The following is a 15,414-nucleotide window of genomic DNA, read 5'->3' as shown; positions in this document are numbered from 1 at the left end:
ATTTGTTTTAAGTTGCTGCTGCAACAAATTGTCACAAGCTTAGTGACTTAAACAACACAAAATTTTAATTTTACAGCTTACAGAAATCAATCTCTAAAGCTTTAAAAAGTCAAGGTGTTGACAGGATTCATTCCTTCTGGAAACTCTAAGGGAAAATCCATTTCCTTGACTTTTTCAACTTCTGGAGGATATCTACATCCTTTGACTTGTGGCCCCTCTGCCTCCATCATTACATCTCCTATCTATCTATCTATCTATCTATTATCATCTATCTCTATTATCCATCTATCTACCTATTTACCCCTGTCATTACAACTTCTATCTATCTATCTATCTATCTCTATCTATCTTCTATCTCTACCCATTTACCTCCATCATTATATCTTCTATCTATCTATATATCTATCCCTATCACCTATCTCTACCTATTTACTTCCATCATTACAACTTCTATTTATCTATCATCTATCTCTATTATCTTTACTAATTTACCTCCATCATTCCATCTCTTATCTATTTACCTATCTTTACCTATTTATCTCCATCATTACGTCTCTTATTTAACTATCTCTGATCTCTTGCTTCCCTCTTAACAGAACTTTTGTGGTTATGAACTCATCCACATAATCCAGGAAAAATCAAGATCCCTAACATGATCCCATCTGCAAAGTATATACTTATTATGTAGGCTAATGTATTCACAGGTTCATGAAATTAGGATGTGAACATCTTTGGGAGACCATTGTTCAGCCTATCACATATACTGCTTCATTTGACTTATGTAACATTATTTAAATTTAAAAACTCATAGAACTGGAGAATAGATTAGAGGTTACTGGGGGAAGGGGAGATGGTAGGTGTGGCCATAAAAGCACAACACTTGGGTTGTTTTCACCTTGGGGCTATCACAAATAAAGCACAAATCTTGACTGATCTGTGCCTTGACTGTGGTGGTACAGACAATCTATAAATTGATAAAACTGCATGGAACTAAATACACACACACAAACACAAATGAGTATAAATAAAACTGGCCAATTTGAACAAGATAGGTGCACTGTATCAATGTGACTATCCTGCTTGTGATACTCTCCTATAGTTGTGCAAGATGTTATTATTGAAGGAAACCAGGTAAAGGGTATGTGGAATACCTTTGTATTTCTTACAATTGCAAGTCAATCTATGATTACCTCAAAATAGAAAGGTTAAAAAAGCAAAGCAACAACCCCCAGAAAGGCATAGTTATTATTCTGGAAATGTAATAACAGCTTAAGCTGGATCCCAAACCCAGCTGGTAGTCAGAATTATTTGGCCTGAGGTAGGGGGATTGTTGTTAGAATACAGATTCCCTGATCCCATCTCAGACCTACTTGATTAGTATTTTGTGGGATAAAAAGCCCAGAATCTCCATCTTTAAAAACTTGTGAAGTGATTTCTTGTCAACAAGGTTTAGGAGCCATTGTATTATATGATATCCTGCTTTTCTTCAAATGGTTTTGCATGTAGTACTTTTTGTTTCCACAAACATTCAAGAAGCACATAGGTTCATCTTACAGAGATGATAGTACAGGAAGAGTTCCGAGTAAGATTAGGGGAAACTGAGCAAGAATGGGAGAAGCTTGGAGCGTTGAGTTTTAACAATAATCAGGTAGACAGTTCGTATCTGAATTAACCTACTAGGAAGATAATGGTTTTCAGGTTCTCTCCAACAAGGGAGGAGACTATTGTTTGGAGAAGACCCCTAGTAAGACAGAGGTGACAGGTGTGACGTAAAAAGAAGACGCGTTGACTGGAGATACTCCGGGTGCTGCTTTGATTGTGCGATTTACTTTTATTTTATTTTTTTGCAATTTACTTTTAAAATGGAAATAACCCTGATGTTACTGTGCATGGTCATTCGAAGGTCCTAATTGTGGCTTTGAGAGTCAGGATATGAAGACAACCTTCAATTTAAGTTGCCAAATTGGAGGAAAACCAAAATGGCCAGATACAGAGACTGGAGAAGAGAAGAGATTAGATGGCAGTTCAAAGGGTAAAGGTAACCTAAAGGTTTGTGAGTGGAGAAAAATTGAGTGCATGTGGGTGGGAGCCAATAGGAATGTCTCTTAAAAGGTAATGTGTATCTCTTGTGCTTGTTTTACCTAAATACATGTTGTATGAATAAAAGTGAGAAGCCTGCAATCGGAGCTGACACAAACCCAATTCCACTAACTGAGAAACTTAATTTGGACACTTTCCCTAAAAAACAGGACCTGGGTTCCATTCCACAAAGTGAGTAAGAAGCCTGATGGGAGGACTTCCCTGGTACTCCAGCGGTTAAGACTCCACGCTCCCAATGCAGGGGGCCTGGGTTGACCCCTGGGCAGGGAACGAGCTCCCACATGCCAAAGCTAAGACCTGGCACAGTCAAATAAATAAAAATGGGAAATAAAGCAGTTTAGCAATAAAGGGAAAAAGAACAATACTATTTATAACAGTTTACAAAATTAAAAACATATTGATGGGGTAAATTAAGACATATAAGGCAATTAAAATTAGATGTCAAGGAAGGAAACAGTGTATACCAGGTTCCTACACAGCTTGGGTATTAGCTGATAACCAGTCCTAAGCTAATTGTTACTTTCCTGATTGCTGCTCACGCCTCATTTTTCTCAGCACTAGAGAGGTCTAGGGCTTCCCAAGTGGTACTAATGGTAAAGAACCTGCCTGCCAATGCGGGAGACATTAGAGATGCGGGTTCAATCCCTGGGTTGGGAAGATCCCCTCGAGGAGGGCATGGATCCAAGACCAAGACAGCCAATGTTTAGAACTTCATCAGAAAAGCCTATGTGATAAAGTCACCTATCCTGTAACCCATCTTGGGCAACATTTGCCCCATGTTCCCAAAGGTGGAGGGAATAGGTCATAAAAGATAGTGACTCTGTTCTGCCTAAGACTCTCAATAGGCAAAGGCAGCCTCTGTATATAGAGGACATGCTCTCCTATGCCCACCAGAGGCTCATCATTTGGTGAAGGGACTCCCTGCTTTGATACCATTTTCCTAGAGCTGTAGTCCCTGCAAGTAGAAGTAATCACTGGCATATACGGACAGAAATGAAGACTTTGCCAGGAATATTTGCTAAGAGATGAAGTGACATTAGATAATACTTGCTGTGAGAACTTAATGGGCTGGGACCTTAATCTACTGTAATGTGCCAGCCTCCAGGGTATGAAATATTTGTTAATGATTTTTTATTAATAAAATTTTCTTTTGACATGCTTCCCAGGTGGCTCAGATGGTAAAGAATCTGCCTGCAATGCAGGAGACCCAAGTTCGATCCCTGGGTCGGGAAGATCCTGGAGAAGGGAATGGCAACCAACTCCAGTGTTCTTGCCTGAAAAATTCCATGGACTGAGGGAGGAGCCTGGCTGGCTACAGTCCATGGGGTCACAAAGAGTCGGACATGACTGAACGACTAACACACACACACACACACTCTGGAGCTGGAGTTCTTGAGCTGCTAGTTTATTGGGTTTGGGGGGGAAATTGTGGAGGTGTTCAAGTGGGAGCCAGGGGATCTGTGTGCTTCTGGAAAGATAGTTAAGTCTACTAATGAAACAGGAGATGCATGAATGGAGGTGATAATCTGCAGCCCATGAGCAGACCCTGTTACAGCTAATGGATGACCAGGGCAGTGTCTCCATTCTACTTCCTCTCCCTCAGAGGTAAAAGAGGAAGCAATCTTCTCCCAGCAGATGCTGGACTTGGACTTGGAAACAGGGCATTTTTGAGACTGATTGTCTCTGGGGTCAAAATATGATGCTCTGGGTGCTGGTCCTTGATATTTAATCCACACTTCCAAAACAGAGATGTGACTTATTTGGCCAGGATTGTCTCACTCTCTGCCCTTATATTATTCCAAGCCCTTCCCTATACATTCTTAACATGCTTATTGACACCAGATCACTTGTCTAGCCCTGAAACACTGCAAGAATGCAGCATCTCAAGCCTTAAAGCCTGATCATTAAAGCCTCTTAGTTTTTTAGTATTCCTTCACATAGCTCTCTGGATTAGACCCTCCTGATCTTGGGATGTGTTCTTTGCTGTTCTCTGATTGCTGGCACACCCACGTCAGAACATACTGGAAAAAAAAAAAAAAAGAACATACTGGAGTGGAATGGTGAACCATTAGTCAGCGAGCTGAAAAGAATAAGCAATTTAGGTATTGTTAGACATGTCTACAATTTCCTACAGGTGAACAACTCACACAATACTGTACTTAAAATTCCAGTGCCATTCTCTGGAGCTTAATGAACACTTTAGGAACTAAGCCAACATTACTCTCCCATTCCTGCCCTTTCAAACCACAGGGATAAAGGCCAAGATTGTTCCTCTACGGTTTTGTCATTAGCTTTTCTTTTCCTGGGTCAAGGACTTTCCTTTGTCCTAAGAAACCCAACCCAACACCATCAGGCCCGTCTCACTTTCCTGACCAACATCTGCACCCAGTCCCTTGGGTGTGAGATAACGTTTAATCAAATCAGTGCAGACTTGGCTGAGATCTGAAACACTCGTGAATGCGAGGATTGTTTCGCATCCACCTGGCCTTTTTCACTATAGAATTAATGTGTTGAAATAAGGCTGGAGATCCTGTGACAAAGATCAGATTTACCATAAACACCGTAATTTATTCCTCCCCAGAGACTTTTAAGAAATGGGGTATTCTGTTGCTCTGGTGTTTTAATTCCATGTCAGCAACAGAGGTAGAGAATTAAATGGATTCTCAGTGACACTTCAAGTCCCCAGCTAGTTCTCACCTCCAACCCCATACTTCTAGTAAACGGCTGGGTTATATATCACTACCGTAGCCAGAAACCACTCTTTTCATGTCATTTCCTGAGTGTAGGGATTTGCATTCTGAAGGGCTTTTGAAATGTTTATTTCAGACCTTCTTTGTAAATCCCTTATAGAGCAACCCTGTGAGGTATGTAAGGAACATTTCTCTTAAATGTAGAATATCATCCTTTGGATGTGAAATGTCTCAAAATGTAGAATAGTGTGCACGTGTTTTCGAACACCAATCATGGCATTCTCTCCAGGAATGGTCACTCTAGCTTATATGAGGTCCAGGTTGATGGCACCCGTGTAGGATACACAGCACCAGACCAGAGGATGAACTCCAGGCAACAAAAAGACCCACCGCATCTGTGGACTTTACTTGGACTACAACCCACTGCCCCTTAACCATTTCTTCTGCGTTCTGGGCTGCTCCCAAAGCCCTCATAATTCTCACTTCTCTTTTTCTCTTCCATTTTTTCATCTTCACCTTTCTGTTTGCCACCATGAATTACCTCTATCTCTGAATGCCAGATCCTTTTTACCATCAACACGCAATTCAAGTTCTTCTTTGTCATTCATCCAACATATTTATTGGGTACCTAATACAGACTAATTGACCTATTAGGTTTGGGGTACCCACTGGTGAACAAGCAAGTATGCTCTCTGCCCTGTGGATGCTACATGCTATAGAGGGAATTGGAAAGCCACCAAATAAGCAATAAAGAGTGATCAATGAGACAGAATAATAAGGAGCCTCTACTTAGAGAAGGTGATGATGTTTAAGCTAAGAACTGAAAAATCAGAAGAAGTTAGGTGTCCTGTGGGAGTGACAGTGGAAACAGGCATTTGAAGAGCATGTCATGTGATCTGATGTTTGCTGCACCAGATAAAAAGCTGCAGGTGGACAACAGATGGAATGAAGAGAGGAGTTAAAGTAGGGAGACCTGTAGGTAGCTGTAGACTTAGTCTACAGGAAAAATGATGGATGAGATGGTGGCAGTGGAAATGGAGTATATTGGATTAGATATATGGTATGGTGGACACAGAGGAGTCAAGGACAGGGCTTCTCTGGTGGCACAGTGGTAAAGTATCTGCCTATCAAAGCAGGAGACGCATGATATGCAGGTTCAGTCCCTGGGTCAGAAAGAAACCCACTCCAATATTCTTGCCTAGAAAATTCCATGGACCATATTGGATTAGATATAAGGTATGATGGATGGACAGGAGTCAGGAATGGATCATTCCCAACTGATTTAAGCCCCTACTTACTCTTTCAGACTAGAGCCAGGCACCCAGAGAAAAATCAAAACATGTTGCTTGTCAACTTTCTCTAAAGACTCACTTAGCAATTCCTTACATGCCTTGTTTTTCAGTACCTTAGCTAATAACCTGTAACAACTCTTCTACCATCTTTTAATCAAAGATTCTAGAACATACCATCAGATAAACACTAAAAAATGTGCAATTTACCATCCTAGGACACAGCCCACAAGACTCTTTGATGAAATAATCTCTTTCTGTGATAGCAAGGCCCTGCTAATGAAAAATAAGCATTGACTATAGCTTCTTTTTACCATTTTAATTTTATCCAATATTCTATTCTTGATTAATTATGTACGTAGGTTCTAGGATAACATTACTTTCAGGTTCTTTTGCAGAGGACCAAGGTGTATTTCAGGCATGACCCTTACTCTTGATTGTAAACCAGAAAGTAAATGACAGAATCGCATTGGCAGGAAATTCTGAGGTCAAGCCGAGTCTAGGACAGATGGCCACTTTGCAAGGGGGTCAAGCAAATACTGTCATGCCAGGCTCCTTTGCACAGCAGGAGCAGAGGCTTGCCTGTTGGAGGTGGGGGATGAGGGAAAGGTAGACAAGCTACCAAAGAAGGAAGCTCAGTGCAAACTGGTCCCCATAATCTGTGAGTCGGGGTGCTTAGCTGTGGTTTCCTGCAACACCAGGGGTGGTCTGAGAGCCAAAATATGTCAGGTGGACCTGTGGATGGCTCAGCTAGAGAATGTTCTGAGTGAGGTCCCTCAAGGATAAGTCCTGGGCCTGGAAAGTTTTGAGCAGGAAGGTTTGGAACAACCACGTGTAACCCACTGGTGGGGCTGGGATGAATGAGATGCTTGGCTGAGGAAATATGGGAAAACCCCAGATGTCAGCCATCAATATTTAGAGGGAGGGGGAAAATCTTTTGTTAAGAAAAAAAAAAAAAACCAGATTCCATAGAAATGCTTCTATTGTATAAACGTGTCCAAAAAGTTGTGAAATCAACTTCATAATAAGCATTCTGTCCTACCTAAAATAGCCAAGAAACAAACACGGGTTATTCAGTTTTTCCACTTGGGAAAAAGAAACACTGCTTCAGTTCAACCCTCCGTTTCAGCCTGTGATCACGGGCTCTTTCCTTACTAGAGGAGGGGGCTGAGAGTGGCTTTGCTGCTGGCCATTCCAGCCATTTAGCAGGAGCCCCGGGCTGGCGCCTGCTGTGGGGACAGACAGTGTCTAAACAGCTGCAGCTGAGTCAACGGATTGAGAAGGCGGGTGAAGCCAATTTAGCTACACAGCTCGACAGCAAGTGAGCCACAGGCTGGAACTTCCGTCCTGGCCTCGCCCTTGTCTAGCGGGGACGGATGCGCAACCAATTACAGCGAGTGCTTTTTGACGCCCTTATTCAATTCACCCACGGGACTAACATCTGATCCTTTATTTTATTGTTTTTTTTCCCAGGACTAAAAGGAAAATAAATATTGCCAGTCAAAAAGTACCAACTGAGAATGTGGAATGGAGAATAAGCAAGGAATCCCTTGCCTCATGATGACAGCATAGAAAAGCAAACCTTTCGGAATCAGGTACTTTCATTTTGCAGTGGTATGGCTATATTGAAATTAAAAGACACTTACTCCTTGGAAGAAAAGTTATGACCAACCTAGACAGCATTTTAAAAAGCAGAGACATTAGTTTGCCAACAAAGGTCCGTCTAGTCAAGGCTATGGTTTTTCCAGTGGTCACATATGGATGTGAGAGTTGGACTGTAAAGAAAGCTGAGCACTGAAGAATTGATGCTTTTGAACTGTGGTGTTGGAGAAAACTCTTGAGAGTCCCTTGGACTGCAAGGAGATTCAACCAGTCTATTCTAAAGGAGATCGGTCCTGAATATTCATTGGAAGGACTGATGTTGAAGCTTGAACTCCAATACTTTGGCCACCTGATGTGAAGAGCTGACTCATTTGAAAAAACCCTGTTGCTGGGAAAGACTGAAAGCGGGAGGAGAAGGGGACGACAGAGGATGAGATGGTAGGATGGCATCACCGACTCAGTGGACACAAGTTTGAGTAAACTCCGGGAGCTGGTGATAGACAGGGAGGCCTGGTGTGCTGCAGTCCATGGGGTTGTGAAGAGTCGGACACGACTGAGCGACTGAACTGTACTGAACTGAACTGAACTGAATGGCTGTATTGTGCTTGCCCTTTCACAGAAATACAGTGCTTTTTTTTTCTTTTTTTTCTTTCTGAGGTCTGTGCTCAGTATACAGGTCCCACCTTAGTGCCCAGAGAAACACCTACTTGGCTATCATTTTCCTCCATGTATGGGAAAAAAAAAACAAAGTGATGAGGAGACCTTCCAGAGTTAGGAGTTTTATAATGATAACACGAGAGTAAAAGGATTTAGTTGCCCATTTATTTGTATGAGTCCCTTTTCTATTTTTTAAAAAAAAATGTATTTATTTTGGCTGTGCTGAGTCTTAGTTGTGGCACTTGGAATCTTTGCTCTTTCTTGCAGCATGTGGAATCTTGAGTTGCAGCATGTGGGATCTGTTTCCCTGACCAGGGATTGAAGCCTGGGTCCAGTGCACTGACAGCCTAGAGACTTAGCCCTTGGACCCCCCGGGGTAATTCCCGAGTCCCTTTTCTTATTATGTTGATGCATTTTTAAAAATGAACATGGCCAAGAAAACTCATTACTGTAATTCAGTTCTTTAAAAATTATTTATATGTTTGTCCTGGCAGACTTAATAAAATATTGATCAGCTATATTCTTGTAAGTTTCAATACTTTTGCTTCTCCCATGGCCTTTGTAAAAGTGATATCGTGATGGTTACTCAGTCCAGATTTCTGTTTGAGTGACTTGCTTTTTGATGCAGTTGAGCTTCCTGGATTGACAGTCCTTTTAAGTTTCTTACAGCAGCCATCTAATGGAGGTGACATTTGAGCTGAAGGGGTCTAAACTGAAACCATAGTGCAGATCATTAACCTGGGCAGGTGTGGCTGCTTTGACAACTGTGTGCTCTTCTAAAATAAGAAAACAGGGTTCTGATTCCTATGTTAGGAATTGTCCATATTTTACTCCTCACAAGGACCAAATGAGGGTCAGAAGTCCCTGAACAGAAAGTGACTCTCAACCACACTCTCCCACAGCATGATAACCCACACCTGCGTGATAGCATTAATCCCTTTGAAGGCAATATATATTCAGTTCAGTTCAGTCACTCAGTCATGTCCAATTCTTTGCGACCCCATGGACTGCAGCACGCCACCTCCCTGTCCATCACCAGCTCCCAGAGTTTACCCGAAGTCATGTCCGTTGAGTCAGTGATGCCATCCAACCATCGCATCCTTTGTCATCCCCTTCTCCTCCTGCCTTCAGTCTTTCCCAGCATCAGGGTCTTTTCTAATGAGTCAGTTCTTCACATCAGGTGGCCAAAGTATTGGAGCTTCAGCTTCAGCATCAGTCCTTCCAGTGAACACTCAGGACTGATTTCCTTTAGGATGGACTGGTTGGATCTCCTTGCAGTCCAAGGAACTCTCAAGAGTCTTCTCCAACACCACAGTTTAAAAGCATCAGTTCTTCAGTGCTCAGCTTTCTTTATAGTCCAACTATCACATCCATACATGACTACTGGAAAAACCATAGCCTTGACATATATATATGTATATACATGCATACATACATATTTGGGCTTCCCTGGTGGCTCAGATGGTAAGGAATCTGCCTGCAGTTCAGGAGATGTAGGTTCGATCCCTGGGTCAGGAAGATCCCCTGGAGAAAGAAATGGTAACCCACTTTAGTATTCTTGCCTGGAGAATCCCATGGACAGAGGAGCCTTTGCATCCATGGGGTCGCAAAGAGTCAGATATAACTGAGCGACTAAGCAGGCAGACGTGCATATATATGTTCGTTTCTTTCACTCAGTTGTGATGGTTGAGGCAGTATGGTAGGACAGGCTTGGGTTCAGATCCATTGGGGCACATTTTAATCTTGAGACATAGATTGAGCTGTATAACCTCTTGGAGTCTCTGTTTTGTCACTTGGCAAAAGATGAGACTAACACTTGTATCACAGGGTTGAGTGAAGAATATGTATGTACTCACCTGCTATTTACATTACATGATCAAGAAGCAAGAATGTCTACACCTAATTTTCAGACTTATTTTTATTTTAGTAATTGGAACGTAGCCCTGGCCCTAGTCAAGACTAGTGAGTTGAGTTGAGTGATCAGTCGCTTCAGTCGTGTGCAACTCTTTGCGATCCCAGGGACTGTAGCCCACCAGGTTCCTCTGTCCATGGGATTCTCCAGGGAAGAATACTGGAGTGGGTTGCCATGCTTTCTTCCAGGAGTTCCTCCCAACCCAGGGATCGAAACTGCATCTCCTGGGGCTCCTGCATTGGCAAGCAGATTCCTTACCATTGAGCCACCTGGCAAGCCCTAAGTCAGGGATGCAATAAATATACGTTAACTACATAAATTGATGAAGAAATGAAAGAGTCAGCAAGATTGTTGAGAAGGGAGTCATTTCCCCTGGTCAGCATGCCTCATCCTCAGCCTCACCCAGCTTCCTCCTTGTGTCCAGGGTTTGTGTACTGTTAGCATGGAGGTGCGGCCAGAAGGGGAGGGCAAGGGCTCTGATCATTCACTGCCTACTTTTGAGTGATTGAGTTAGTTGAGTTGGTTAGAGACCACTGTTATGTTGGTCAGCCTAAAGTCACTAAAATGGAAACAAATAGGTATTTATCAAAATTCTTGCTGCCAGGTGTGAAAAAAAAAAAGCTTACAGTGTCACAAAATGTGTCCCCAGATAGCCCATGGGTGGTGACCCCTGGGTCCCGTGCTGTGGCAAGCTTTAAGAACATGAGGGAAACATGGAACTCTGCTCCTTGCTCACCACTTTGCGGTGCCAAGTACTTCCCATAAGCACTTTCTAAGCTAAAAGACAGACTTATGCATCCATCACTATTATTTGATTAGTTCCCCCTTCAAAGTCATCCATTTCCTTCTCTGTCTTCACCTGTTGCTCTGAGAACAGAATGTGATGAAAGGGACGCCTCCTCCAAGAAGATGAAAAGCCCGCTTATTATGAAACATTGCCTTTTCCACAGTTAAACTCTCTTCAAAACACAGGTAGAGTCCTGGATAGTTTTCCTCTGGTGTTTGCCAAGGCCCAAGCCGCAGACAGTTGAAGAGGCAGAGCATGAGCAATGTGGGGATGTGGGCTGAGGGATTCCGTGTTTAGACAGATGGTGTCCAGCCGTGTGTTGAGCCAGAGAAAGCTGGAGTCCACGCCTGGAGTACGGGCCCCAGGGGAGTGAGTGGAGACGTTTGCTGAGGTCATGAGTGAAGAGTCAAGCATGAAGACAGGATTCTCAGTCATCACCACTCTCAACGTGTCACCAGGAAAGAGAGGGGTTTTACTCATAAACTGGATAAATGCCTTATTTTTCTGGAAGAAGAGTCTTTGTGAGAATGAAGTCATATGAAAAGAGGTATCATAATAAGAAGCAGTTGAGTGGGTGGGAGTAGGGAAGGGACAGTAGTTCTATTTCCTTGTTGTCTCCTGACTCACTCTGTGTGCTTGGTCTAAACCTGGTTTATTCACTTAAGTTTTATTTCACGTGTCCATGTGGATCAATTGGTAATGGCTCCCTGGAACATAGGAGAAGAATCTGATGATTGATTATTGATGTCTGCCCCAGGATAGGAAAGAGGAATAGTTGGATTAGTGCCTTTTTCTGGCCATGCCTGGTCTAGAACTCAGCTTCCTTTAGGTTTTGCGTTCCTCCCCTTGAAAACCGTGCCCACCAGAGTCGTGTGAATTATTTTAAGCCTGAAGGTGTAGCTAAGGAGAGTATTGTTTGAGGATTGCTGTGGTTATAGTAAGTTCACTTGCTTAGAACGCCATTTTTAGCATTCAAGTAAATGAAAGCATTGAACCTTTCACTTTATTCATCACCACCCACTCACTGAGCACAGGTATCTGGGATTATAGTAGTCCTGGTATTGTGTGCTACCATGATGCTGTGGTACCTGATACAGCTTTATGGATTACAAGCTTTCTCTGGATGGGCTTTTACAGTGAAATGTCAAAGACTGAAACACTGCACAATTTGTTACAGAAAAGGAGAAGGCACTTGAAAGTGTCCTGGGGATCTATGTCTGTCTGTCCATCTCTCCTTAGCCATCCATCTTCAAAGTGTGGGAAATAGAGCAACAGAGGTAAGTAATAATATAAGCCTATATTTTGAACTGCTTCATAACAAATACGCTTTTTGATTGCACGACTTGAAAAAAATATCCCTAGTCTCAAGGGTCTGGAAAAGACTTTGAGAAGTCCCCTAAGTTTCTAAGCACCCCTTGTATTTAGACAGGACCACATATAAAGAGCTTCCAGAACTATTTTGCACAATTTTCTTCTTTTAGAATTCCTAAAGCAGATTTGACAGTCTCCTTGAATAACCTAATCCATGACAGATCCAAATTTTGTGGGGCCTGGAGCTCAGACAAATTTCGGGGTTCCTTTTAGAGAAAATGGATACAAAAATCTCTTTTACAAATTTTACATAAACAGAAGACATGTAAACACATTACTGAGTCCTCTGCCAGGGTTTTAGAAGGGACTCATAGCCGACCTTTATCAGCTCTGAAATGTTAAATTTGTCAGCATGGTGTTCTCAGCAGTCAGTAATTTTGGCTAATTTCCTAATCCTGTTGGAATTGAGGAAATAGTTCTTTACACACTTATCTAAGGGAATAAAGAATGTGATGGATTCTGATTTCATGTATTACATTCCTCTAGGAAGTAGAGTGGCTCAGTGGGCAAAGAGTGCGGGAGAGCCGTGTTCGATCCCTGGCTTGGGAAGATCCCCTGGAGAAGGAAATGGCAACCCACTCCAGTATTCTTGCCTGGAGAATTCCATGGACATAGGAGTCTGGTGGGCTACAGTCCGTGGGGTCACAAAGAGTGACTAACACTAGGAAGTAGAGTCCAAGTAGTGAAAATGTCAGGGCACGTACGTTAAAAAAATTTTTTTCGGCCTTACTTCACCAACCAGGGATCGAACTCACACCTCCTGAAGTGGAAGTGTGGAGTCTTAACTACCGGATGGACATAGGTATACATTTAAAAAAATTTGTTTATAAGACTGTAGGCAATTGTGTATAGAATAGTCCTTTATACACTGGCATATATACAAAGAAGAGTGGGAAGTTTTCTCACTCCTCTTTTTTCTACCATAAAATAATCTGGCCTCCAAAAATAACTATTTTTTTAAATGATTTTTCTTTTTGCCACCCTCTCTATTCCCTGACTTTCTCTCCTCTTCCTATTTTCTTCCTTCTCCTTTTCCATCTGCTTCTTTAATTTTCTTTTTCATTCTTTTCATTCTTCTCTACCTCCTGTCCTTCCTACATCTCCTTTTTGTACCTTTTTTTCTTCCTTCTTCTTTAAGCTGTGTATTAAAAATTCCCAAATATCACATCAAAATGCTGACAATAGCAGAAAGCTAGGCTCATGGTTCCTAAATATCCTTTTCTTATTTGTACCTAATTTTTAAGGGATACTGAACAGATTCAAGTTAATTGGGAGCCCCCGAAAGACTTGAAGGCCTAAGAATTACCCAAGAATGGAATAAGTATAAATAAGGTAGCAATCAAATCCCCAAGTTACAATTATTAGATGAGGACACACTTCTGGCATCCTGAACTCCAGAGGCAGAGATGTCACTGAAACAGACAGGTAAAACAAATTGTGTTTTTAACTTTATTCTTTCTGAAAGTACTCTATTTCATTGTTTTCTCTAACTGGGTCTGCAGACATGTTTTAGAACTTTGTCAATTTTTGTCCTTTAGAAGTGATCTTCCCATTACTGAAATTTAGAAACTTTGTTTTACTAAAGTTTTAAAACATGAAATATTGCCCATGTCAAAATAATACAACAAACACCAAGAGAGCCCATCAATCAGACTGAGTAGATTTGATCTTTTGTTTCTGATCTCCAATTTTTTTAAAAGGAATAAGACATTGTGCATATACATTTAACCCCCCTCTGCAAGCTTCCTCTCTTTCAGTTAACCATAACTTGATGTTAGTGGGAACACTGTTTAACTTACTTTGTGATTTTTATGGATGTTTTCTATACTTGCTTTTCATTAAATTGTGCCAAGCATTAATTTTTTTTCCTCCAAAAAAATAAAAATGGATTTAGCACTTAGTGTTTACCCATCTATTTTGGAAAAAAATATGAAGATACAGAACAAAAGCACTGAAAAGAGATTTGTTTTTGTTGTTGCTGTTCATTTGCTAAGTCATGTCCAACTCTTCTCAACCCCATGGACTGCAGCACACCAGGCTTTCCTGCCCTTCACTGTCTTCTGGAGTTTGCTCAAACTCACATCCATTAAGTTGGTGTTGCTATTTAACCATCTCATCCTCTGCTGCCCCCTTCTCCTTTAGCCTTCAGTCCGTCCAGCATCAGGGTTTTTCCCAATGAGCTGGTTCTTCACATCAGGTGGCCGAAGTATTGGAGTTTCAGCTTCAGCATCAGTCCTTCCAGTGAATATTCAGGGATTCCAATGGATATTCAGAGATTAGTGATTGATGAATTAAGTTAAAGATTCAGTAGTTAAATCATGCATCCAATAAAGATTTCCCAAGTCCATGCAGAGTTCCAGTTCACATTTTTTTCTCAATAATGAATATTAAAGGACATGGGTTAAAGATTGGCAACTCTGATCATCTAATCCTGACACATTCTTGGTACTATTGTCAAAATCTTAGTACTGTTCCCATAGATTAATTGGGAACTGAGACCACAAATTCTGACTCTAGATTTGGCCAGTTGACCTTGACTTGACCTTGGGTAGTCATTAGCTCTGTCTCTGGGGCTATCATTGTTGAAATTTGGTTGAAATGAAACATTTTCTTCCCACCGAGGCGTTATTAGGATAAATGAGTTCATACATTTGAACCTCTGAATAAACGTTAATTATATTCTAGTGTAAAGTTGGAAAAGAAACTAATCTTGTTTAATAGAGAAGAACAATGAACACATCATTAACTGGGGAACTTGCCTGATGAAAGCTGGTGAGAATGATCATTTGTTAGTTTACATGATTAGCTTGTCTTCTCAGGTGGTGCTAGTGCTATAGAATCCACCTGCCAATGCAGGAGACAAGAGTTCAATCCCTGGGTTGGGAAGATCCCCTGGAGAAGGAAATGATAACCCACTCCAGTGTTCTTGCTTGGAGAATCCCATGCACAGAGGAGCCTGGTGGGCTATAGCCCATGGGGTTGCAAAGAGTCGGACATGACTGAGCA

This window comes from Bos grunniens, chromosome 12 (assembly GCF_055505025.1).
Source record: "Bos grunniens cultivar Pamir isolate PY7600 chromosome 12, Bosgru_T2T1.0, whole genome shotgun sequence".
Classification (NCBI taxonomy): domain Eukaryota; kingdom Metazoa; phylum Chordata; class Mammalia; order Artiodactyla; family Bovidae; genus Bos; species Bos grunniens.
Note: the sequence above shows the minus strand (reverse complement) of the source record.